Source organism: Barbus barbus, assembly GCF_936440315.1.
Source record: "Barbus barbus genome assembly, chromosome: 12".
Taxonomy (NCBI): domain Eukaryota; kingdom Metazoa; phylum Chordata; class Actinopteri; order Cypriniformes; family Cyprinidae; genus Barbus; species Barbus barbus.
The window spans coordinates 21970411-21997673 of NC_136740.1; the positions used below are offsets into that span (position 1 = coordinate 21970411).

The window sequence follows — 27263 nt, forward strand, 5'->3', positions numbered from 1 at the left end:
TCATCTTTTCCTCTTGGCCTCAAATCTGTAGACAGCTGGAGCACTTCTGGTCTCCTCACGGACTTTCACTTTCTTAACCTTATCCTGTCAGAGATAAAAGCACAACCCAGATGTCACACAATAATGAAAACAAATGCATTCTGAAAGCACAACCAATACTTTGTCGTAAGACAAGAGAAGTTTCTTAAATATTATATCATTGGTAAATCCATGCATTACCAAACTGAAATGATTCTAATCAAGACTAAAATGCCCATGTTGAAGGGGTTTAGGTGAAATGTAATTGAATGCACTTACTTGTAGATCTTTTCTAGTCTGGATCTTTTGACTAATGACAAACATCTTATTTTCTCTGTCAATACGCTGTGAAAGCCTCAGATATTGAAGTTCTCTCTGCTTTGCAAGTTTCTGAGAAAGGGGGAATAAACATGTCAGAAAAAGACAAACATAAGAAAGAGGACATTAAATGCAAAGAAGTTAGTTAAAATCTGATTTTCCACTATCATTTACAACAGGATCTGCATTTTCATGGCTTAAAAAATATTACGTATTCAATAAAATAATTACAATGACAATAATTTATAAAATTATTACTGTTTATTACCATTAAAAATTCATACTCTTATTATTATTAGAAATCGGTTAATGAATGAAGAAATGATTCAACAGTGCACTGTATACACTAAAATATTTAGGTTATGTACACTGCATGCTATACAGTGGCTACATTACTTTTATTCTCTGAGGCTCCACTGCTCCCACAATGCTTTTCTTTTCCAGGGTCTCTATTGTAGGTCTGTTATATGCTCGACCCACCAGTTCAGGTACTGTGCTGAGGTGTGTGGCCAGGTCAAAGTCCTCCACTAGCATGAATAATTAACAGATTTGAAAAATATAAAAATGAAAATATAAAATAAATAACAAATAATGTCTAGTTCAACAAGGGGTCTGCAGCAATACTGCTGGCGTTCCACCAAGTATCATTTGATCTCAAACTATTATGAAATTGCACATTAACACATAAAATCATACAGTATTAACTTCACCTTCAACTTCACTTCAGTAATGTAGGCAGCATAAAGTGTATAAATACATTAATATGATACTAAGTTATTATAAGGCATGATTAAAATGCTAAATTGAATTTTTATAGCTATACAATATTACCTTCTTGTTTTGAGCCCACATAAAAAAACATGTTTATTTTTCTTTTCCTCATCAACATCAAGAAGGTGGAGCTCTGATTTCATCCTTTCGATTTTCTGAAAAACAGAAACATTTAAGTCATTATTCTCAACTTAGAAGGGATAACGCCACAAATACTCAGATAAATAGGAAGAACCAGCCCTACCTTCATCTCCGACACTCGCTTCATTTCCACATATCTGATGTCCTGGGTCCTCATCACTTTCTTCTGCTCGTCTGTCATTGTTTCCTCTTTTGGTTTGAGCATGTGAACTCCATCCTGAACAGTAGCAGAATGAGCAGAGGTCTCAACCTCCAAAAACTGTCGGTGTGCTCTCAATGCAGTTTATGTTAGTTGTATACAGCAGTAGTACTAAGAGGTGACAAACCTTTAATTGATTGTGTATCATTTTAAAGTGAAATTCATCCATGGCCTTCTTGCGCAAGGCCATGAGGGTCTTCTGTTTCCGGTGGTAGTCACTGCATTATAAATAACAGGTTGGGAGCAACGGTTTATAAACTGTACTGAAATCATAAAGTGCACTATTTCAACTATATTCAAATGACAAACAAATCGGAAGAACAAATTCGGATCCGTTTTTTATTATTTTATTAATATTTATATTTATTACCAAATACATAATATGTAATACTTGCCTAAAATACCTTACATTTACTACTTATTTTGTTATATTTTTGAAGGAAAAAATAAACATAAAAAAAAAGATTTTGAGATTTAATCATTTAATTAATAACTATTTATTTGAAAGAATGGCAAATTGCTGCTTGTGTAACCCTAATCGCTATTTATTGAGGAAGCAGGCGAGTTACCAGTGTGTTTAAACAGCCTAGCTACCTGTGATCGCTCTTTGTGGTCTCTTTGTTTAGATTTCAAGGCTTTTCGAAAAGAAGACATGGCTGTAAATATCTGAAAACAAATCCAATTGCGATTGATTGAGGGAGAAAAAACCTAGACAGGAATTTGTATATAACTTACACTGCACAACCTCGCATGTATGGTTCTGAACCATAGACTGTAAAAAAAAGAACTCACGTGGATACGATGGAGCACAGTACCAAAGTGTTCTTTCTCAGCAGCAGATTCGCGGCGAAGATTTATCTTTCCATCTTGATCAAAAGTATTATTAATTTCTGAACATTTCTTAAAAAAAAAAAAAACAACTATATAAAATAAAACGTAATATAATACATAGAATATGAGCACTATATAAAAGATAAAGTAATAAATACAAATGTTTATAAATCGCATATTTTACCTATACAAATGTATAATTCTACAGTAGTCTACAGAACAACAAAAAAACGGATTTTCTTGCATAGGCTTAGCTTCATTTTTAAAAGTAGTGTGAAAGAAATGTTGAAGACGTGTCGACAGCAGATGGCAGTGTCCTCCACTGCAATCACGCACTCATATACTCTCATATCCTACCTTTAAAATTTGAAAGTTCCATTCTGTCAAAATAGTTTTTGACTAGAGTAAATGTTATGTTTTCAAAGACAATCATTCGCTCTTGTTTTAAAAACAGCACTTTCTGAAAGTCACAAAGCTCCAGTAACAAGCTGTAACTTTGACAATGAGCGTACACCACAACATTAGCTTTATATGGCCATCTAATCAGTGATATCCATCACAGGAGTGGTCTACTGTTTTGTATGAGGAAGATAGCCAGGCTCACGGCAGGGAAGAACTCAATAACAAACCTTGGGTGCTGAGACACTTAGTTTATATATCCTGGCCAGTGTGTTGACACTTTAAATCACTTTGTTCATGATAATGACAGCCTCTATCTGCCAAAGAGATTGGTTAACACTAACAAATAATACTTGGTGTTTCTCAAGCAGGGTCTTTAAAGGGTGTCCAGACACCTAATTTGTATCTTAACCAGAAGGACAGCTTTCGGCCATTAGAGTGACAAATGTTAGAGCTAAACACCTGTGTGCCTCTTATAGCTCTGAAGGTCCAGTTTATCCATTAGTTGGCTCGTCTTCTGAGAATGAAAGGGGGGGCAGAAATGGCCATTTGGTGTGTCAAAACATGCAGGGCATGGGACATGAGCAAGGACAGATTTTAAATAACCAGCTTTTCCTCTGGCAAAAAAACAAAAACAAAAAAAACACTGTGCATTACTCAGAAATGCAGAACATCATGTTCTGGTGCTGCAAGTCTTTTCCCACAGTGTTTTTATAACATACAAGGCACTGTACAGGTACAGAAGAACTTACAAAATGAAACGAGTTATGAGGAACCTCAAATGGAAAGTCTTTTCATTTGTAATTTAACTGAAGAAGGACAAACTCATTCTATGTATTACCTCAAATGTTTATTCTCTTTTTCCTGTTTAATGTTTGAAAAAAAATGCAAAAGATTCACTAAACATGCAGATTCTTTACTGAGAAGGAAACTCTTTCATAGGGTCACTTTTTCCATATGATGTCATAGCCTTGATTGACCCAGAGTTTGTGGGCTTTCATCTTCTTTATGCTAGACATATAAAACCAAGTGACCCGATGGACTTTTCCTACAGAAAATAAGCCACAGTAAAGCATGTAAAACAAAAACAGGAGTGTTAAAGCATTTCCCTGACTGAATTTTAATCAGATATATATGTTTCACAAAAAAAAAAAAAATCTTTAGGGAACAACTAAATATACAAACCTGTGTTTAAGAGAGGGCAGAATGTCAAATGGGCAAAACGAGGGGTTATAGGTTTATGATAGCTTGGAGTTTCTGGAATGCCCTCACTTGACAGATATATTACTATTTGGTTTTTAATATAGGCCTTTAAAAATCACACAAATGACATAATGTTACTGGCCAGTAGCTGAGCTAAAGACCTTGGAATGCCTTTCTTAACCAATGTAGGGTTTCTATACACAAAGAGTGAGATTAATCCAAATTGTGAGGAGCTACCGTATGAATTACTTTGTATCGTAGTTCATAAATCAGGTTTCATCTCGTTTTTGAGTGGCCTTATTCAAGTAATAGATGTAGTGTGCTTGATTCCATTTGTACAAATTGTAAATGGTGTATAATTTTATTCACGTTTTACTCCTGTGTCAGCTGGAAAGATTTTTGAGGAGTATTTTTTAAATCAGAGGAAACCATTTAATAGATTTAAAACTTATAATTTCAGGTTTTACCAAGGATGTTAACAACGCCGTCTGAACCCTAGATCCTTCCAGGAAAAGGCCTCTCTTGAATGTTTGGTTCTCACTCTCAAAATTCGACCACAAAACCCTGTAAAGAGTGGATATGGGACAATAAACAGTCACCCCACTATTTACACCCAGTTTGAGCTGGCAGTACAAAATGTCAATAAAAAAGTTTTTTAAAGTCCTAAAGACATGAGAAACATCTAAAGATATGACAGACAAGGACACAGTCTGTTTTTTTTTTCAGTGATAAGTGGAATGATTATCGTAAGCAGTTGAGGTATTTCACAGTTACACTTGATTAAATTTGGTGTAATTTGATAAACCTTTCTGCTAAACTGCTAAAGAGTGGTAATAAAAGCCCAATGGCATTACAGTCCTGACGCTGAGGATCAGACATCTGGTACATCATAACATGTTAAAAAGAAAAACAAGAGGTGTTGTTCTTGCTAGGGGTGTAATTTAATGAATTTGAATTATGCATGAACTCGTTGGTAAGGTCATGCGATAGCACTAAATACCTGTTCTAAGACAATCATCGAATCCATTTATTGTTTTCAAATCATACAAGCAAGTCAACTCAAGATACAGTTACTAATTTAGTTTCAGTTATATAATCTCTAATGATATGGCTGGACACAAACTACATCATTTCATTTATAACAACTGCTCAGTGTTTTCTGCGTCTGCCGCGATTAGCACAAGGAAAAAGTCACTCTCTTTAATCTTGCAAGAGGCTCTTTATATTGTATCTTTATATCTTAACTATTACTTTACAAACATAGCCACATAGCGAAAACTATCAATGCAACACTTACCTCTTTGTTATACAATAAAATATGTAAGTGTCTGAAGTGTTTTCATAGCAAACTTTTGTGAATATCATGTCGCAATAATTTGTTCATCCATTACTGAGGAATGAAGAGAATAGGATTTTTTCCCCATCATTTCCACCACAGTCATTTCCATCCCATCTCTTTTACTCAAAACTAATTTTAATATTAAACACAGTAATGTGTTAAATAGCATTCTGCTAACAAGTGGTATGATAGCAAGTGGTATTTTAAATATTTTGGAATAAAAGGGTACAGTTTTGCAGCTAGTATTAAATATTAAACCATATTTTAAAACTTTTTCATATTATTTCATATTTTCACATTCACGTCCATCACATCATACCATAGCAACTTGTTGGGATTTTGAAAAAGGTTTTCATATTTTAAAATAAAAATCTATACATAAAAGGCATTTAAAAAATTGTAAAAACTAATTACATATGCAAGACAGTTAAAAACTTTCCATTGATAAAAGATTCCAGAACAGTTTAAATTTGACCATAAAATAAAATAAAATATAGCTGCAAGCAGCAATTACGGGGCCAAGCACTCCAGCGGCAAAATGAGGAGCTAAGCATAGCATGGAGCATCAGCCCAAATGCAACAATGAGTACTAAAAGCAATTTTAGAATGATTTCAATTGAAATGACTGAAAAATCATAAATACAACCTCTAGTAATATGATTAAACTGCTTATCACTTTTGACTAACAGGTGGCGCTGCAATCAAATCATTTTGGTGTGTTCTGTGTGAGGTGACAATGGCGCACACAAAGTTTGTTGTCATTTTTAAGTGAAAGTGAAAGTGACGTGACATACGGCCAAGTATGGTGACCCATACTCGGAATTTGTGCTCTGCATTCAACCCATTCAAACACACACACACACACCATGAACACACACACCCAGAGCAGTAGGCACTGCAGCGCCCGGGGAGCAGTTGGGGGTTCGGTGCCTTGCTCAGTCGTGGTATTGAGGGTGGAGAGAGCGCTGTACATTCACTCCCCCACCTACAATCCCTGCCAGCCCGAGACTCGAACCTGCAACCTTTGGATTACAAGTCAGACTCTCTAACCATAAGTCCACAACTTCCCACATTATGTCAAAGCTTTGCAGAGATATAGCCTCAGAGTCATTTTGACACCATGCCTAAAATTTGTAGTGATGCTGGAACGAAAACGGTTTTGTCTATCGACACGAAATCCATAACTTTTTGACAGCACAGTCTGAAGATGGAGACAAACGGTTGACGAGGAGTTCGAAAAAGTATGTTTTCAACATAGATCAAAATGGCAGACAGGAAGTTTGGCTGACTATGGCAACATTGGTATCACTGTTCTCAGCATGTCTCATTACAATAGTCAAAATTCACAGAACGCTATTAGCATTTATTTGAAATTTCATTATAACTTTGACCACAAGGTGACAGTGTCTCAAAACGTTTTGAGTACTTTCAGGTCATGGTCTTGATGGTCCATACAAAGTTTCGTAATGGTACACCAATGCATTCAAAAAATATAACATTTTATATCATAATACTTGTAGTCAATGGCAATTTCATGTTTTGTTCAATTATAGCGCCACCAAGAGGCAAGATCCCACCAAATTGTTTTTGTGTCCTTAGAGTGTGTCCATACATATGTGTGTCAAATGTGGTGAAAATATCTCATTTTGTTTTGGAGTTATATGCATTTTTATATATGAGAAGAGAAAAAATGACTGATGGTCGACTTTGTTTGCATTTTTGTGCCACTTACTATCAAAATTTTGGCAATTGGGTATTAGAGTATATGCTTTGTTTTCGAATTTCCTACGGTGGTTTCGTGTCGATCGGAGTAACGGTTTCTAAGATATTGGCAAATGTTTTTTAAGCGCTAAAATGGAACGTTGCACAAATTATAAGTTTGGTATCACTGGACTCGGCAAGGATTCAAGAATCTAAAAAGGTGTCTCCCATCAAAATAAGTCGACCACACCAAAAGTTATAAGCATGTGAATATTTTATTTTACAACTAGGTGGCGCTGGCTCGAAACTTCTCAGCTCATTCAGGGCATCGAGCTAATCAACCATACCAAGTTTCATAACGATACGGCAATGCGTTCGTCAAATATTGCATTTTACTACAAAATTAAAAATGGCCGACGCCCAAAATGGCTGACATGGGAAAACTGGATATGGTTTGACTCGCCATGATGCACCGAATCTAAAGAAACCAGTTTTGTGATTTTTGGCCAAACCATTGAGAGGTTAAGCAAAAATAGCAATTTTTCGTATATCCTGACCACTACCCAGATAGCACACGTATGTCTGCAAGATGTCTGTTAAAGATCTCTTGATCTGGAAAGCATCTGCTGTCTACAAACGTCTGGCAGACGTCTTTCAGATGTCAGTCTTACATACATTCTAAATCATAAACATCTTAAAGACATCTAATAGACGTCTATTTGACATCTAAAAGGAAACATATCCTATAGATGTACTGCAGATGAGCAAACACCCTAAAAAATACGTCTTCCAGATGTAAATGCAGACGTCAAATAGACATCTCTGAGATGCACGTGTGCTATCAGGGTAGGTGGCACAGCGCCGAAACACTGCAGCTAGTCCCAGGTCATGCTTGTGTTAACGCACACCAAGTTTGGACTCAATATGCAAAACCATTGCGGAGATATAGGCCGTTTTTCAAATGGAAGGCTGCATCCTCCGGAGGTCGCATTTGTAGGCTGTAAGTCATAAAAAGGTCTTATTTTAGAATATTAACAGTTATAAATTTGACAGTTATTCTTAGTTAAGTGTAAATTGTTGTAATATGCTTTTGACTCGAAAATGTAATACTCAGTTAACTGAAATAAACCAGGCTTGATGACGTATGCAGCCTGCAAATGCGGAGGATGCAGCCTTCCGTTTGAAAAATGGCCATAGCCTCAGATCAATTTTTGCTGTGTTTTTCTTAGAATTCGTTCACGCGTTATTCGAGAACGGTTTGACTAATCGGCTTGAATTCCATAACTATTGGCCAGCATGGTCTGAAGATGATCTGAGCCAATTTTGGTGAAGATCAGACAAACCATCTAGGACAAGTTCGAAAAAGTAGGTTTTACGATCAATTTAGAATAACGAAAAAACTAAACCTTACGATTATTACATTTTGGACTTCATTCGATTAGGCATGAGCGAAGGATTCAGAGGAAAAAATGATTTTCATTCTACTGTTCAAAAGTTATTAGCATAAACATGAGTGAAATTTTGAACAAGTGGTGGCGCTAGAGAATTTGAGATAGACACTCCAAATTTGCTGTGGTTAATATTGACACTGTCCTCTATCAGTGTACCAAATTTTACAACTTTCCCGCGAGCGGTTCTATGGGCTGCCATAGACTCAAGAGCGGAAGAAACGGATGAAGAAGAAGAAAAAGAACGCCAATGGTGCCATCGCAGCTTCGGTGCTTGGCCCCTAATAAAATAAACCCCTGTCAATTCAAAACCTCCCAGAATTTTTTTTTTTTAATTTTTTTTTATATAGCCTATAATAATTTCAGTTCTGTTGAATTAACCTAGTCTAAAATATGCGCCATCCCCCATGAGCAGTGCGGTTACGGAGTGGAAAAAAAGTTGTTCATTGTCATGACGAATAATTCCCCTCAGATGTGGGTGTCACAGCATTTACTACAGACAGACATCTCTTGCGCTCTAAGCTAACTGAATTTGGCAAGTCAGACAAATAACAATGCAAACTCTCTCAGTTTAAAGATCATTCAATGAAACTTCCTTCAGAAAAGACGGAAGACCGTTCATCCATTGGGGCGGGAGCTTGTGACTCACTCAACTTCCTCTATAGTAGCGCATGGAAGAGTTAAGCGCGAGCATTCTCTCATTCGGTGCTTGGAGAGAGCGCTGAACACTTCTGCACATCCCTGAGGAGCAACAGGACTACAGAGCTATTAAACAGGCCAGCTAAACTGACCCCAGCACACTCGACACGGACAGAGACTGAAAGAGTTTTGACAGGGTAAGCTTCTTAATTTCTTATTCACCCGTCATTTACATTTAAACTCACATGACAGAGAGCTAATGATTTTCAAACCGTTTTTCATTCATAACCAGAGAGTAAAAATCGATGACTTGTTCGCCTGTGAAAATTTTCATTCATCCAGGTTCTGGTAGCATGTCTTGGAGAAGTATTAGAAAGTTCACTGTTTTACCGCCGTTCCGTACTTTTAAAATCCTATTTTTGACTAGCTCTTAACACTTAAATAGGTTAAGTTTAAAAAGGTGAAGAAAAAAAATAATAATATATATATATATATATATATATATATATATATATATATATATATATATATATATATATATATACACACACACACGCACACACGTTTTTAACTACAATATTTAAAATTATCAATTGAATTTTAAGTGCATGGAAGAAAATCTTAGCATCACCTGTTAAAAGTTTTCTCATATTGGACTTTAGTGTAAAATATAATTCATTCTAGGCCATTCATTCCTCATGTGTGAGTGAGAGAAAGACTATTATCATCATCTTCCACTCTCCCTCAAGTCAGAGCTTCATTACATATGGTGAACTTTTTGTACTTCACACACTTGTAATTCTCAGAGGAATTTGACACACGTGTCACGACATGACAGTTATTTGTGTAAGTTTTCCGACAGTCAGACCTCAAGTCTTCATTGGCATTAAATGCACACATGCAGATAACCATTAGAAAAACAGAATGAAGGCATAAATGCCGTGGGGGTCTGACATATTCCTGAGTTTAGTCAAAGCCGATCCAGGTTGGAACTTGATTGCTCATCTTTGAACACACCTCATCCCAGAACATTTTGCATTTCCAAAGCGTAGTGAATACTTTGAGTAACTCCTCGTAAGGTTCCCGTTGCAAATGACTTCAGACAGCACGTTTTTACTGCCCTGTTTACTGAGGTAATAATAGAGAAGCCCATTGAGAATGATAATATGTATGGTTATATGTGGTGTGTGTTTATAGAAAGTAACCTTGAGTTAAACATACAACAGGAAATGGGTTATGCATATCAGTGAGAGATGTGATTCACAAAGACACACCTTGAGTTATTGGAACCAGGTGAGTGGAAATAGTTTATCTATCAATGGGAGGGTCCTCTTGATATATCCGATCCGCTGATGATGACTAAACTCCTTTGGCAGAGATTTGTCATTTAAGCAATACTTTCTGTCTTAGGAAAGTCTTGACAAGACAGACAACAGGGCAAAAACTGCAGCAAGTAGGACAGGAAGAGCAGAACTGCGTCCTCCACTCATTTCCTCTTTCTTTTTTATTTTCAAGCCCAGCTGCTGAGACTGGCCTCTGTTCTTTGGCATCCTGTCATCGCATAGGCAGTCAGTTGTCTCATATTCAGTGACTCATTGAGTTTTTAACCCTTAAAGTGTTTTTAATGAGTTGTGCTGTGTGTTTTAAGTGTAGTATGGCATGTGCTGGCATGCGTGTATGTTTGTGTGTGCATGAGAAAAAAGCAGAGAGATCTTTGAGGTGCATCACTGTGTCTTTTGGTGCATTAAGAAGCCTTTGAAAGTGCTTACCTCAGAGCCAGATTCCCATGCTGTCTGCCGCCAGGCCTGTGCCATTACATTCCCATTCATTATTCCAAGAGGGGGAGTTCAGAGGTGCTTGTGGAGAAACAAAATCATCCCTTTGAAACTTAAGTTCTATGCCTCTCATATACATGACACAAACTTTGAGGCCTTGGTGTATCTCACAGTATCACTGATTTAACTGCCTGCTCCATAGCAACTGATTGCCACATGCAATATGAAACTCAATACTTTATCCAAACACTTGCTTATATGCAAGTCCTTTATACTGTAATTATAATTACAAAATAAATCAAATTGAACATGCTACTGTACTGTGATTCATTATATATTGTATTTATTACAATATACTAGCTTCTAAGCCAGTTTTAAAAGTGTTCAGTGCTTTATCTGCCACAACAAAGTGTCTTTATTTGGGGACTTTTCTCAGCAAATATTGATATATGCAATTAATTCATTCAATTTAATGCATTTTATGCAATTAATTCAATTATTTTAATAATTATAATAAATGATATTATTATTTTTCAAATAAATTATTACTTTATTCAGCAATAATGCATAAATTGATTAATGATTTAGCACAAAATTTCAGCTGGACAAAAAATACATTTTAAAAGAATTAATATTTAAAACGGTTCCAATAAATGTAGGCTTGTGAGAATTTCTTTAAAAATAAAAAAATACAAAAATTCTTACCTATATCATTTACATATTTTAACTATTATTTTTTATTTAAATGACCAGCCATACAATTGAAAAAGATATAGAAAGTTTTTTATTCCAACTTTCCTGTCTCCACCATATTTTATACATATAAAAAGTGCTCCATTAAAAGTGGCTTGTGAATAACTCCTATTATCTATCAAAGAAATCCTAGTTCGTAAATTGGGCTGTATTTCATTTTGTACTAACCACAACAGGGCTTCCTCTTATAAGGACCATTGTTTCTGAAGCGTCCTGCTGTGCCAACAAAATTTGGTTTGTTATTTTTATAAAGAGTCTTCTTGTGGTTAATAATCCAGGCACTCTTTGGTAGTCTGTAAGGTCCATAAAGTCCGAAAAAAGTCCATAAAGTGTGATGCTGTCATCTTCGGAGTACATTTTTTTTTGGTGTCTGGAATATTTAGACCCATCAGAAACTGAAGGAGGTTGAAAATGCATTTGTTTTTTCCCTGTTGGGTCAGGGCGATGTGACTGCAGTGTAATCATGGCCACATTCTTTGGAAGCACTGTGTTTTGTTTTCAGAAAGCTTTATCTTACGCAGACACTGTTGTTCATCAGTGATGGGACATAGCGCAATGCATTTTACAACAAGTTTCTCATAAAGTGAGCTCTGTTGAAAACTGCTTACTTGGCAGTTATATTTTTATGCAAAAAAATGTCATATTGTTCTCTCACTATACATACCATATACAGCAGCATTAGAAAGAGTAGTGTGGTATTCCATTCAAAAACTGCCACTTGTTTTGTCACAACATACACTGAAAGTAATTGTCCATTCACAAATCACAGCACAACACACAAAAAGAGCGTACATGTGTGCCCAAGCCATAAACATTTATCAGACCATCCATATGTAAATCAATTGGACTGAACATCTGTCCATCAATAAAGCAGCTCTGTAGTCAAATGTGTAAGATAACGCCAAGCCAGAGACAATAAACCCTTTAATTCGTCTCTAAAAAGAGTGCCAGATGAAACCATGTGAATTCAGATGTCTTGAATTGAATAACACATACCAGTACACTGTGTTTACTGTCTTCTTTACATTATGAGTTATTGTCAACTCTGGGACCGTCCCATAAACAACCTCGCTGTGCGAAAATCTCAGAATTCAGACTTTTTGTGTTCTACTGCCACATTTGTATTAAAATTACTCATGGGGGACATATAACTGGTTGTTTAGAGGGTTAACTTTGAATTAAGGGAAGTTACTGGGAGTTTCCTTAGGGGGACTCCAGGTGCATCTGTGATCCAGTGAGATGGTGGTTTCCTCCCAGACCGAAGAGAAAGAATGGATGAAATCAGATCCTCGCAGCCTGGGCCCCAAGAGACGCGACCCTGTGCTATCTGCTCACTTGTACTGTTTGTTTACCTTTCCCCTCTCTTCCTCTCGCAGGCCTTATTGTCCTTCATGGACGGTTAGTGCCTTGCTCTGAGCCACTTGTTGTTAAACTCCTTTGTCTGTCTGTCTTCCGGTCACTTCTCTGCAACACTTATCGTTTGGTCCGATATGCTGCTCTGTGTCACCGTGACAAATAGGTCAAGATTCAGTTGGTTAAACTATACTATCTGGCTTAAAACATTTATTTTTCCATTTTGTAAAAAAAAAAAAAGTTTGAGAGAGAAACGTTGACAGAACCCATTCCGATAACGGTTCTCAGACATAAATTATTCTGCTGATGTGAATGGAATATAGTACTAAAATACTGTGACAATGTTTCCTACATTACTATTCAGTGTTGCTGCAATACTGTTAATTACAGATTTCTCAGTGCTTACACCATGTGGTCATTTAGACAGCACTAGCATTCAATATTGTTCACTCAAGTCAATATTGCAATATTGACAACAATATTGTTCACACAATTACCCAAGTGGAAAAACTAGGAGTCAAAATTTATCGCACACCAATCAGAACCTTCAATGGATAAAGGGCTAAAGTCAGCTTACAGCTTTTCTCAGTGGCTTTGGTGCATTTCTCAGATCAGAAATTAAATTCTCAAAACTACTTGTTCAACCTCCACATCATCTAGTCACTTGTGCATATTATAAAAAGTTTCTCATTCTTTTGAACAAGTTGCGATTGCTTTGATACATTCATGCAATTGATTATGCACATTTGTCTGTTTCCTACATTATCAGTTACTATTGTCATGTTGCTCAAGATGTATAGTTCTCTGTGCAATAGTCTTACCCTTCAAAACCTCAAGTCATTAGTTCATCGTATAAGTCATTACGGTAAATGCAAAATGGTTGATCTAGTTGTCAAACTTTCAAGCGTATTTTCTGCACAATTCTATTAGATTTTTATATATTTGTCATGAATTGTAATTTTTACCTTGTAGTTTCAAATTTTTATTTTCGCCTTTGTGCACATTTTTATTTTTATTTTCTATTTCAGAGTGACGGAATGTTTTTTTTTTTTTTTGGGTCAGACCACTAGTAAAAGTGTAACTGTGAATCATATCCAGTCTTTTTCTTTTTTTTTTTTTTTTTTTTTTTTTTTTTTTTTTTGGCCTGTCAGTAACACAGATAACACATGACAGTACGTATGTGTAGTTATGCTATCATCATTCACAGCCTTTTTTTTTTTTTTTTTATATATTATTTTTTTTTTATTAATTAATTAATTAAATTTTATATACCCTTTTATTTAACCATACTATGACCGACAAGACCAGGGGACAGAGAAAACAAGAGAGAGAAAAAAAAAAAAAAATAATAATAATAATAATAATAATAAAAAAATTATAATTATAATGATAATAATAAAAATAATAATAATAAAAAAAAAAAAAAAAAAAGGAATTAGAAAAAAAAACAAAAAAAAACAAAAAAAAAATTGTGGATAAAGTCAACAGAGAAGGGGGAGAGAGAGAGAGGAAAAAAAAGAGAATGGGGGATAGAGAGAGAGAGGAAAAAACAAAACAAAAAAAAAAAAACAGACAATTTGCTTCGATACCTGCTGACAAAAAGAGAAAACAACAGAAGACACAACAGAAGACACAACATCAGAGAAACTGCAGCAACAACCAACATCTGTATGAATCACCATAAATTCTAAATGTTAAATGTTATTGAGCAACACGCATAACTAATATTACAAAATAAGTTTTGAAGCAACAGCAGATCAGAACAATGTGTGTCTGTGAGCACCCGTTTTTACACCAATGTGAATGCTTGAGTGTACACCTGTGTGTGTGAGCGCGCTTGTGTTCATAAGGTTCCTCCATGTAAATGTTTAATAGTGTGTGTGTGGGGAACAACAGCCCCATCCCGCAAGGCATGAAGCAGGCATGGAAGAGACCCAGGCCCCAAACATCCGGAGGCCCCCCAGGGCACGGGACCCCCAGGGGAACCACCGCAGGGACAACTGCGGCCCCCACCCAGAAAAGGGCAGAGGAGAGCCCGAAGGTGGGACATCCGACAGCCACAGTGTAGACACCCCAGGGTGCCGTGGCGGCAAGCCCGCAGGCTCCGCCGGCAGCCGACCACACCAGGGCAGACCGAGCCCTGGGCCCGGAGATCCAAGGGCCCCCCACCCCCCAACCGGGGCCCAGCAAGGCCAGTAGGGCCAGGCCCCGCCAAGCGACCGCCGAGAGTGGGCCAGCGCTCACCCGAGCATCCTGCCCCGGCGCGAGAAACCACCAATGCACCGGCGGCATCCTCCACCGGCAGGGCATGGTGGTGGGGTGGGGGTCGACTGAGATGATGAGTGAGGTGGAGTCTAAGGCCCGACCTGACACATAGACGTAGACGAACAAGCACACATATACACAAGCATACGTTCCCACCCTCATGCACGCAACGAATATTCTCACCCTCGCCCCACATGTAGACACACAAAAATGGACATGGTACCCACACTCACACTCCCTATATGCACTCTATACTCCTAGATCCAGGCACCACCACCCCCAGAGGGGTAATCAGCGCCCGATATCCAGTCTTTTTCAATCAATATCCCACATACAGTAATGTTTACATTTGTACTTTTGAAATGGATATATGGCATACATAAGAAGTGCAGCCTTCTGCATTTCAGTACAGTAACTGTCATCCAAACTGTTGCCATAGTTTACATCAGGTAATACTAACAGAGAGCAGTGTTATATTGACAACATTGCCAAGTATCTTGTTTGTGAACAATGACACAAGGACATCAGGCATGCGAGATGATTTTACCCCCGCTGCCAGGCCAGGGCCAGTATAGCCCGTGATGTTGAAGAGGTTCTTTGGCCTGTCCCAGACCAAAGACGGGATACTGGGGCAGAATAATTATTTTTGTTGTTTGCTGTATTGTACTGTACTCTACACTGTAAAAAAAATTTACGGTAAAAAACTGGCAGCTGTGGTTACCAGAATTCTACCGTAAAAAATACGGTAGCAACGTTTTAGGTTTTAACTTAAATTTACAGTTAAATACCGTAATTTCTTTAACTGATATAATCTTACAATACCAACCAATTAAAGTACTGAAATCTGTTTTGTTCCTTTGAAATACACTTATAACTAGTGATGTTACGTTCGTGAACGAATCGTTCTTTTTGAACGAATCTTTTAGGTGAACGAATCATTCTCGTTCACGTAATCCATTGACTCATATTTCTCGTTCACTGAAATTCCTCCCTCCACCGCAGCGCGCCGCTCTGGACCGTTTCATCTGTCAAAGAATGACTAAACCTCGAGCCAATAGCCTTCGAGTATGATACGAGGACGGAGCATGTGATTTGTTGAATCTAGTGAACGAATACGCCCTTCATTGAGTTGCTTTGAGTTTGAAAGAGTCAAATGAACTGTTACATACATACATCTCGTCTCATTATTACGTTCGTCGTTCGAACAACTGGTTCTTTGTTTTATTTTTTTATATTATTGTTTTATTTTTTTTTATTTTTTTTTTTATTTATAATTTTGTTTTATTTATTTATATTATTGTTGTTTTATGTTTGAACAGTTACATACTTTTAAATAAAAAAATATTTCATTATGTTAGTCATGTCATGCACTTTTGTTTGTTTAAAAACTGTGAAACATAAAAAAATATGGCAGTATTGATTATTTGCGTCACGTCATCCCATCTCATTTGCGTCACGTGACTCACGTCAACAAATAGCATTTCAGCTCGGGTTTAGAAGGGGCATGTAATTGGTTGGATCGAACGAACGAATATAATAGCATCATTGACCGAGATGGCTCTGTTTTGAGTCTGAACGAGAGAGAGATCTCCCGTTCATGAACGAATTGAACGAACTGGTAGCTATACCCAGTTCGTTGACCGGGTAGGTCGGCCATTCTGTCAATCTCGTTCATCAATCAGCAGAAAGCGGATGCAAAGCACAGGTATCCGTACTGTGCACGCTTGTTTATATTCATATTTTACATACAGAATAACTCCTCGTTTAACATAATCTCAGATTTGAACGTGTAAATCTCTGCCTAAACAATTAAATGTTAACTAGCCTAGTATGCAAACAAATAAAAAAACACTTGCTTTGGTCATCCGAAAAGAGTGTAATTTAAAAGATAAAAAGAGTAATGACTTTGATCACTTATTTAGACTTATTTTATTCATTTAATGAGAAGGGCACACTTTTTAATGAAGCCAAATCGGTTTTTATTTTGTAACAAGTAAATACGTTAGTTGAACAACACATTTTGCCGCACATGCTGACGTATTTGTGTAATATGGAAAAATGGTCACTGAACGAATTAGTGAACGAATCTGAACGAATCATTTTGGTGAACGAACGAAAAATTAACGAGTCTCTGGAAAGAATCAAAATTTCCACCACTACTGATAACCACCAAATGCAGGTGATGATGAGAAAGTCACATGATGAGCCAAAGCCCATCACAAGCAACTTTTAAACAATAGAAAATACAGAAGGTGCACAGTGTCATTCACACAAGCACTAAACACCATCATGGTGAGACTCATTAAACTGAAATATGCTATAAACATTAATTTAACAACATTAGATGTAACATACAACCCTAATAAACATAACTGATAAGAAAAAACTAAGAAGAAACATAGTTATTTCAAAGAAAAAACGTCAAATTCAAACAGAATTTGAAATGGAACGCAGGGAATTCTGGGAACGTCAGTTTACGGTTTTTCCCTGTAAATTTTACAGGAACTGTCCGTTAACCATGCAACAGGTTTTTACCGTAGCATTTTCACAGTTTTTTACCGTTAAAATCACGATCATTTTTTACAGTGTACAGTAGATTAAATTGAGGAATAAAACATTTGGGGAGTACCACACTTATTACCGGTTTTTATAGTATTGTTTTGAATTGATCTCATCAGTGTGTAAAACTGTGTTGTAGTGTGTGTGTGTTTTTGACTGTTTGTGTGTCATTTCTGAGAGCAAAGTTTGTTTTTTCAGCAAGATTGAGTTGTTTTGAGTGGAGAGCTTCATTTTGACCTGGACATAGGAAGTTTGGGGAATTGAGTTAGAAGTTATGGATTCGGGTTTAGAGTCTCGCAAAAAAGAGGAATAATTTCAAGAAATGTGTTTAAGCAATCGAGAAAAACTGTAATATACAGGTATAGCGCAGAACATATAGCGCAATCAGTGTAGTCTGATTTCCGAACAAATGATTCTTATTACTTTTTGTTTTAATTAATCAAAACCATATACAGTACAACGAATGCCGTCTGATTCCTAAACAAATGACTCTTATGAGCCGCTTTGTTTTAGTGAATTAAAACCATAGACTGCAACTAATATAATTTTAATTGCAAACAAATTATTTTTTTTTTTTCTCTTTATTTATAAAGGGACCATGCACAATTTTTAACATAAAATTTCCATTTCATGTATTGTACTGGATTTAGCCAAAGGCTATTTTTCATCCGTAGTCCCCCAGGCAGGTCAACACTAAAACAACATTACACAAACAATACCTATGTTCACATACAATAAATAAATAAATACATACATACATATGATGAGTCAAATCAACTGCGAATCAAAACTATGGGCAACTAGTGTAGTCCGATTCTCGAATAAATGACTCTTATAAGCCGCTTCGTTTAAGTGAATCAAAACCTTACATGTGTAACTAGTGTAGTCCTATTTCTGAAAAAAAAAAGAGACTTAAATCAGTCCAGTTACAGACAATGTGTTTTCAATGTAGTTTTGTCAGTAGTATTTTATCAAAAAATAAATGAATGATGACATATGTTGCCATATTTTTATTTTAGGATTTGAATTTAATATAGTTTAAGGTGGATGTCTGTGTGTACAAGTCTGTGTAAACAAAATTTGTAAAAATTTGTTTTACATTTATTATGAACAATATCTCATCGTGTGAAAATTTTATTGCATTTGTTTTTCCCCAAATAGGCCTTAGTCAAATATACTAAATAAATCATTAATGGAACCAGACTGGGAATCATAGTCCTTGCAATTCCCATTATAAGCAGGCATTCAAAACTTGCTGAATCAGATCTTACAAGTGTGATTAGCAATGCCAGATGGCATGTGTCTGTATGCATGAGTTGCGTCAGTAAACTTCTGTGGGTTACACGGATTAAGCAATTGCCATTTTTCTAATGGTCAATGCTTATTATGTCTGTCATACCAGCTGTATCACAAGTAACAGATGTTACTGTGCCATCTATCCATCCACACTCTTTTGTCACCCAGCCACAGTCCCTGATTCACCTTTGACGCACCTCATCTCTGTACAGATCCAGGAATCCGGTCACCCTAGAGGTGCGGGCTGTAATAGACACTGTAAGCGGTCCGGTCACAGGGTTGGGTTCTTTCACTCCTCGTCTCGTACACATATCACCATATCCCAAGAGGAAAATTTCCCAAATCTGTCAGAGAGATGCATTCAACCTGACAATAAATACCCACATTGGAATGTAAACACTGGTCCGTACTTGTAACAGTCACATAAAATCTGTCTAGTTGGCATTCTCAAAGCTATGACTGTCAAACTTACAGTAACATGCTATCAGAATCAGAGTGAAATGTGTGTATAGCAGCAGGGAGTTTCCTGTAAAATCTCGATCCAGCGCAAATAAATCTGTAGTTTAGGTATGTTGAAAAACCAAAGCCATGGTGCACAGCTGTAGAAATCACAATGAACTATCAAATTGTTTAATAATTGTTTCATAAAAAAATAAATAAACATGGGGTCTCTTCGAAAATAAATTCTAGATTTTGATATATTGACAATGCAACATAGTAAGGAAAGAGCATATCTTACCTGAGCATTAACAGCACATTATAAATCGTGAATAGGGATGTTGGTTGATACAAACTGCTCTGTTCATCTTCATGGCTGGGAGTTTTTCTCCATCTGACGGTGACTCACCACATGCTGGAAACTTACGGTTCAAACATCTGTCCTGCAGACTGATTATTTTGACTTGATTTATTCTTGCTGATAAATCAAACTGTTTTTAATGTTCCGTCTGTTGTGCCACCCTCTCCGACTTGATGGAATTATTCAGTTCTTTGCACGCCACACAGAGAACCTTTATCAGTGGCATCAGTTTTAAGTATTTAAAAACACATTTCTGAGAGAAAAAACATTGGTCACAAAGTGAACTGCAGTAAGAAAACAAGTGTACTGAAAAAAATTGGAATAGGATTTACAATTTTTACTTGGAAAGTATTTTTCACAAATCAAGAAACATTGAATTGAAAATGACATTTTGAAGTAGACGGACTAAAATTTACAGTGTAACAAGCATTTTATATTACAGTTTTTCTCGATTGCTTAAACACATTTCTTGAAATTATTCCTCTTTTTTGCGAGACTCTAAAAATGAATCCATAACTTCTAACTCAATTCCCCAAACTTCCTATATTCAGGTCAAAATGAAGCTCTCCACTCAAAACAACTCAATCTTGCTGAAAAAACAAACTTTGCTCTCAGAAATGACACACAAACAGTCAAAACACACACACTACAACACAGTTTTACACACTGATGAGATCAATTCAAAACAATACTATAAAAACTGGTAATAAGTGTGGTACTCCCCAAATGTTTTATTCCTCAATTTAATGTACTGTAGAGTACAGTACAATACAGCAAACAACAAAAATAATTATTCTGCCCCAGTATCCCGTCTTAAAGACTGGATATGATTCACAGTTACACTTTTACTAGTAGTCTGACCAAAAAACAAATATATATATATTACAACACATTACAACGTCATTGTGAAATAGAAAAGAAAAATAAATGTGCACAAAGGCAAAAATAAAAATTTGAAAGGTAAAAATGACAATTCATGGCAAATTTATAAAAATCTAATAGAATTGTGCAGAAAATACGCTTGAAAGTTTGACAACTAGATCAACCATTTTGCATTTACCGTAATGACTTATACGATGAGCTAATGACTTGAGGTTTTGAAGGGTAAGACTATTGCACAGAGAACTATATAATACATCTTGAGCAACATGACAATAGTAACTGATAATGTAGGAAACCACAGACAAATGTGCATAATCAATTGCATGAATGTATCAAAGCAATCACAACTTGTTCAAAAGAATGAGAAACTTTTTATAATATGCACAAGTGACTAGATGATGTGGAGGTTGAACAAGTAGTTTTGAGAATTTAATTTCTGATCTGAGAAATGCACCAAAGCCACTGAGAAAAGCTGTAAGCTGACTTTAGCCCTTTATCCATCGAAGGTTCTGATTGGTGTGCGATAAATTTTGACTCCTAGTTTTTCCACTTGGGTAATTGTGTGCTAATTGAGCTCAAACTGTGCAGACTTGAGTGAACAATATTGAATGCTAGTGCTGTCTAAATGACCACATGGTGTAAGCACTGAGAAATGTAGGGATTTGTGTTTTACAGTAACAGTTCACCAAATCTGACTCATGGGTCAAAGCAGAGAATAGTGTTTATAGTTCAGCAAAATGTGTGTGCTTTTTGAAAAATGGCGTTATGGTTTTGAAATTTTAGTTCAAAAGCCTGGAAAAACTGTAAACAGATGCAGCACTTAAATTTGACTGTTATTCGTCTTAACATGCAAAATGCAACATCCACTTGAATGCAAGTAAATTATTTAGTGCTGCTGTTGCTATAAAACGTAGTAGTAAGTAACTTAATAGTTGTTGTTGAACATCAAATTTAGGGTTTAAATATTATAAATATTAGTTGCCTTGAAATCTGCATTATAAATGTGAAGTTTTCTTTTAAAACATACTTTTATTTACAACTGCACATTTTTTATTTTTTTTTTATTTTTACTGTGTATGTTCCATTAAACAAAGGAAATAACTGGCCAAATAATCATTCATCAAAAGCATCTCTACATGGCAATTTAAAATACTTTTACTGTCACCATGTGTTTTACACATGCTCACTTACAAACAGAAAAATGTGACTCTTGAGCTGTAATTTGTCAAGTAGGGTCAATTTGATCCAGTGAAAGCTCTGCTGGCTCTTCAGTGGTAAAATCACAGAAGCATTAAGAGAATAGTAAACTAGATGTAAAGTGTAGGAAAAAATTTAAACTAATATTTAGATTTGAAACCAGTGGTTGTGAATCAGAGACAGCGGCCCAGCTGCTTAGCTTTTTACTGGGCCTGGAATCGTCAAGAGGAGACATTAATTCTCCAACAAGCCATTTAAAAGGATTAATCACAATCATTACATCTTACACGTGTAATTCACCACCACACAGTTCCTGTTTTTGCACAGGACTTATCTTAAATCATGCACACACATGCACAGATCTACATGTGTAGGCAGACACATTTAAGCACATTATAAGGTGCCAAGTCTGGATTGCAAGTGCTGATCACTTCCCAATGCTTAATTAGCCTCCACATCTGTAAAAGATGAGAGCAAATGGCTGTGACATCATTTCAGATGAGAGGAAATCTGACTCGAGTGTTTCCATTCCGTGTTTGTGCATCTGTTTTGTGTTTGTATGTAGTGATGAATGACTCATTTCGGTTGCTTTAGGACTTCTAAACAGACCTGGACTTTCGACAGCAAACGAGCTGTCATAATCTTTTATGGAGCACGATGAACCGGCTCGCCCTTGCTGACCTACGGAGCACACTGCAATGGAATGCATAAAAACCAGCACTCGCTATTATCGCTTCTGAAATTTTTAGTCTCCTTAACCTCTGATTAATGCTGCTGTTTATGTGATGCACAGCTGTGCGAGAGTGTTTCCCTCTTAAGTAAACAGCTGCAAAATACTTGCATCATGGAGAAATCTGGTAGTGCAATGCAGATGCATGTGTGAATGGTCAAATGCACTTCTAGGTATGAATGTAAACATATCTGGTTTGTCATAAGAGAATGTAAGCAGGCAGATCAATTTTGAAATTGTTCAATAAAATTTTTTTTTTTTTTATTATTGTGTGTAAACCGTGATACATTACTTTTAAATAGAAGTGTTTTGTAAAATTATGAAAAGCAATTTAATGCACCCTTGTTGTGTGAAAGCATTCTATTCTTTTTATTTTTATTTTTTAAAAGGCTTTTTTTTTTTTTTTTACCTAATGTTTTTGGGAAAACACTCCTATTCCAAAAGTTTAAGCATTAATGGTGGGGTAAGCGATTTTTGGAAGCCAATGTTGATATTTGAAATCACCAAAACAAACACGGCCCTACCCCAAAAGGGTCTTGCCCCTATTTTGATAGCTCCGCCCCACACATACAGAGCCTACGCAACTCAGGCAACGATTAGTTCTGTGAAACAAAGCAAAACCAATGTTACACCGTGTCTACACCGGACATGAGCGTCGTGAAAAAATACTATAGAAATCATTATAATTAGTGATGCTGTCTACACTGGATGTTGCGCGGTTCGACACACAAATCCCCGACAGAAAACTGCTGCGGCGTTCTATTTATTACGTGCTGACACAAATTTCAAATGATTTTCAACGGTTGTTTTATCGCGTCCAGTGTAGGCAGACTTTAGCTGTTGTGGCGCACCGCGTCCGGTGTAGACACGGTGTTACTAACATATCGAGAAGAACCAAAGCAACCTTGGCATCCGATCACAGGCCTTCCGCTCCTTGAGTTCTCTCCAGCGCTGGAAAGCTGATCCGATATTTACACAGGTCCTACTTCTTGCCTTATCGTTCCGCAAACGTTTTCCTCTTTTGATTTTTATCCGCCATCTCTATCTTTCTGTCGCTCGGCTGTTCACTGAACGCTCTCTCCTCCAAATCATGAGTAGACACGCCTCTTACTGCTGATTGGCTACAAGTTTGTTTTGGTACTCGAAACCAATTTGACTTGTGTGTGTATATATGTATATGTATATCATGACATTTCCCTTGTATTGATAGCCACTAATTTTTGGTAGTGTGACAATCCTACCTGGCACAGAGGTTTTAAAGAGATTTATTCTTTTGCAATGTTCCATGAAAGCAAAGGTAGCTGTCACCTTCTGTGAGTGAACACCTTCACAGGACTTTCGCTGATCATGGCTCGGCACTTCACAGAAGCCCATAAATGGGAGAAAGTGTCCTTATTGTGTCTATAAAAGGATGGCGACTATAGTGGATAGAAAGATGAAGATGATTTAGTGCAGAGGGCCTGGATAAGAGCAGAGGGATGAGAAAGCAAAGACACTTGTTGTCTGACACTTGTTGACAAGGCTGCCTTGAGCAAAACCTTGAGAATACAAAGACAGAGCCCCTTTGAATGCTTCAGTGATTTGGAGTTGCACGTGAAGTCTACCAAACCATGAATTGCTTTTTAAACACACTTCTCAACCATTGTCATATTTAGATGCGGAGTATGTCCTCATGCGAATAGTGTCAAAACTCAATCGCTCCCAATATAATCAACAGTGCTGTCTATACTGCATGCATGCAATGTTTTGTTTTTTGCAGTGTTGACAGCTGGGTTGATTATAATGGAGACCATCTAGTTTGTTGCATTACATCACGTCCTGTCATGCTCTTTGCATTACAGATGGTCATTTTCCTATTATTGCTTTGGAAAATCTTTCAGTGAAAGTTATGCATCTCTTGTCTCGAGAGTAAACCATATAAACTTGATTAGTAAACACTGTCTCTCCAGAAAAGAAGTCAAAGCAGTCCTGTATTATGATTTTTCCCAAATAATAGGTCTTAAGAGGAGTTGTTAGAGGAATTAAATTGACTGAATTAGAATGAGGGGTTCTTCAATGGAAACAATAACTTTGTGTTTCTCCCCATGGCATGAAATTGCCATTCTTTTATATACAAGAGACAGAGGGATATTGAACCAGTGCAGGAAAATGGATGAAATGCATAATTACACAAAACAAGAGCCAGATTGCCTACACTCAAATGCAGGAGCGCTGACACTAAAAGCCATTGCCTCACTCTGAAAATATCTAACTGCTCAATGTTAAGCTTAAAAGCCTTTTTTCATAATCATATACTGTTTATGATTATTAAAACATAAAAAATACTTAAACTTATAAGAATGGGAATGTAGAGGAAGTAACAGTTTTGAATGTGGAATGTTAAATGTAGAGCACAAATTCCGAGTATGGGTTACCATACTTGGCCACATGTCACTGTCACTGGATCACTGGATACAGGAATATTACATAGAGCAAAAGTCTTTCACTCTGAACTAGGCTGCAAGCTCAGCCCAAAAACTGCAGTCTTTCCTATTAATATGCAGCTGTCTTGACAAAATCTATATTTTTGGATGATCTATGATGAGATTTTCAGAAACCCATGTGCAGAACCTGGCGCCACTCGCCACCTAAGACCGATTTCTTTACGTCTGGCTTTGGGTCTGTTTGGCTGTCTGCGTATTCATTTATCTGTGGTGAGCTGCTCCACTTGGCCTAAAAAATGCACAACTGCACCATGGAACTCAGTTTGTCAAGTAAATCAACCAGGTTTGTTTTAGTAAGTGGAACAAATGGAGGTTATAAAGGGTTGTGGGGTTTAATGAGGTTGGAAACATCATGGCAGAAAGCTGTTTGATAGACACTTAGATGAGGCCTTCTGATTTGATATCTGCATAATTATAAGTCTTATCTGCATTCGCCAAACTACCTATTCTACCGTTTTTTGTTTCCACTCAAGAATGTACATTTTATCGCTTGCAATGAACAAGGCACTGAAGACAAATGGTGTTTTTGCATGGCTGCATGATAAAGAGAGTCCCACGTGACACAGCGAGATAAGACTGTGATGAATTGCCCTTCTTATCCTCTGCAAAGTCAAATAATTTTTTTTTTTCCAACTTGGCCCATCAGACTTAAAAATCACATAAGCAATCAGTGTAGAGTATTACAGTACTTACTGAGTGCCTTGAATCAAATTTACTCATATCTATGAGATGACAACTCCTACACCATAGTATATCATTCCAGCTAGGTGAATGTATGCTACGCTAATTTGCGTGCTAATTTCAGACCTTTGGATGCATTGTGAAAAGCTGTAGTTACACACATACGAGTAAAACTATTGTGATGGTACAACTAGCACAGACTGGTGGGTCATTAACGCAAATTGATTATATTTACAGTGTTAAACTACTTGGTACAAGCTGATTGGTTCATGTTGCATATGCAACTAATGAGCTTGCTGCTTTACTTTTAAATGACTGGTTCGCATTTACTAGATCAGTTTGCAGCGCACTTTCAGAGTTCCTCTAAAACCCTCCACCTTCCCCAGTTACACCTGTATAGATCTGCTACGGGTTATTATACATGCTATTTATGCAGCAGCAGTATGTCTTAAATACTTACAGCACTATATCGATGTATGTATTAGCAGTAGTAAGTCCCTGTACTTACTTTGCAGCAGCAATAATCTACAACAACAGCAATAACCAACAGCAGCAGCAGTGTAGCAGATCTATTCCACCAAGACCAAATACATTAGCATTGTCATATCCAATACCATGCTAAAATCTTCAGAGAGTTCTTCAGAGTTCAGTTCCAATCCAGCTCCAACACACCTGTCTGTAATTATCAAGTGGAGATGAACTTTGTTGGAAGGTAGAGGAACCAGCAACAGGATTAGGCGCCCCTGTTTTAACATCCGACAAGTTATTAACCTACCATTTGATCCGGCAATCGACCACAGGCGCCATCGGAACTGCAGAAGAGATCGACAGGAGGTTACCCACAATTACCTCACCCACCTTGGAACTCTGCGACTTGGGATTCTGCTGTCACTTGACCTAATTTTGGTACCTCTGAGAGTCAAATTTAGGATGCAAGTGAAGGGACATGACATTGACATTAGTTTTTGGTGTAGCTGGATTGAGCGGTTTTATAATCAAGTTACAGGAACTGGCAAATTAAACAACGACCCGTACAGGCACAGTGCAGAAGTCTGAGCTCGTAGTCTATGAGGTAATGCTTCTCCACCAGCCCTACTGTCTTGAGAATGACAGAAGGGATTTTGGGGGATGGTGTAGCGGATGGCGGGGGCACAACTGTTTGATTTATGGTCACCTTTGAAGTGAGCTCTTTCCAGCAGCGTGGCCAGTGCTCGGCTTTCTCGTGCCTGAAGCTCAGTCCCCTGGAAAATAAAGCCCCCTGGAGGTCTCCAACACCCACAGCCGTTTGCATGCAAAGTATACACTTCCTCATTTTATGGCAATTCATAGGCATGCGTCTAGCCATGTGCTAACGTTTTTTTTTTTTTTCTTGGTTTGCTTTAACTGCATGTGACATTTATCTCGAAGGTTAGAGAAAACGTGGCAGGAAAAGAGAAGGAGAAGACAAGGAAAAGAAGGGAGGTGGTCTAGATGAGTCCTTGGA

At 37.0% G+C, this 27263-nt stretch overlaps 1 protein-coding gene and 1 pseudogene across 2 annotated transcripts in view; one reads left to right on the forward strand and one right to left on the reverse strand.

Moving 5' to 3' along the window:
- On the reverse strand, positions 1 to 27071 carry LOC306878563 (putative U3 small nucleolar RNA-associated protein 11; annotated as a pseudogene). Its single transcript has 8 exons — positions 26816 to 27071; positions 26556 to 26592; positions 1575 to 1665; positions 1352 to 1465; positions 1168 to 1262; positions 733 to 863; positions 298 to 408; positions 1 to 84 (listed from the first exon to the last, which is right to left on the reverse strand). The product of its transcript is annotated as a putative U3 small nucleolar RNA-associated protein 11 (transcript).
- The window catches only part of LOC306878390 (four and a half LIM domains protein 3-like), a 46190-nt gene continuing 27961 nt past the window's right edge, over positions 9035 to 27263 (forward strand). Inside the window, exon 1 of the mRNA XM_079430721.1 lies at positions 9035 to 9204. The gene's annotated coding sequence lies outside the window, so the exon portion shown is untranslated. The remainder of the gene's footprint in view (positions 9205 to 27263) is intronic.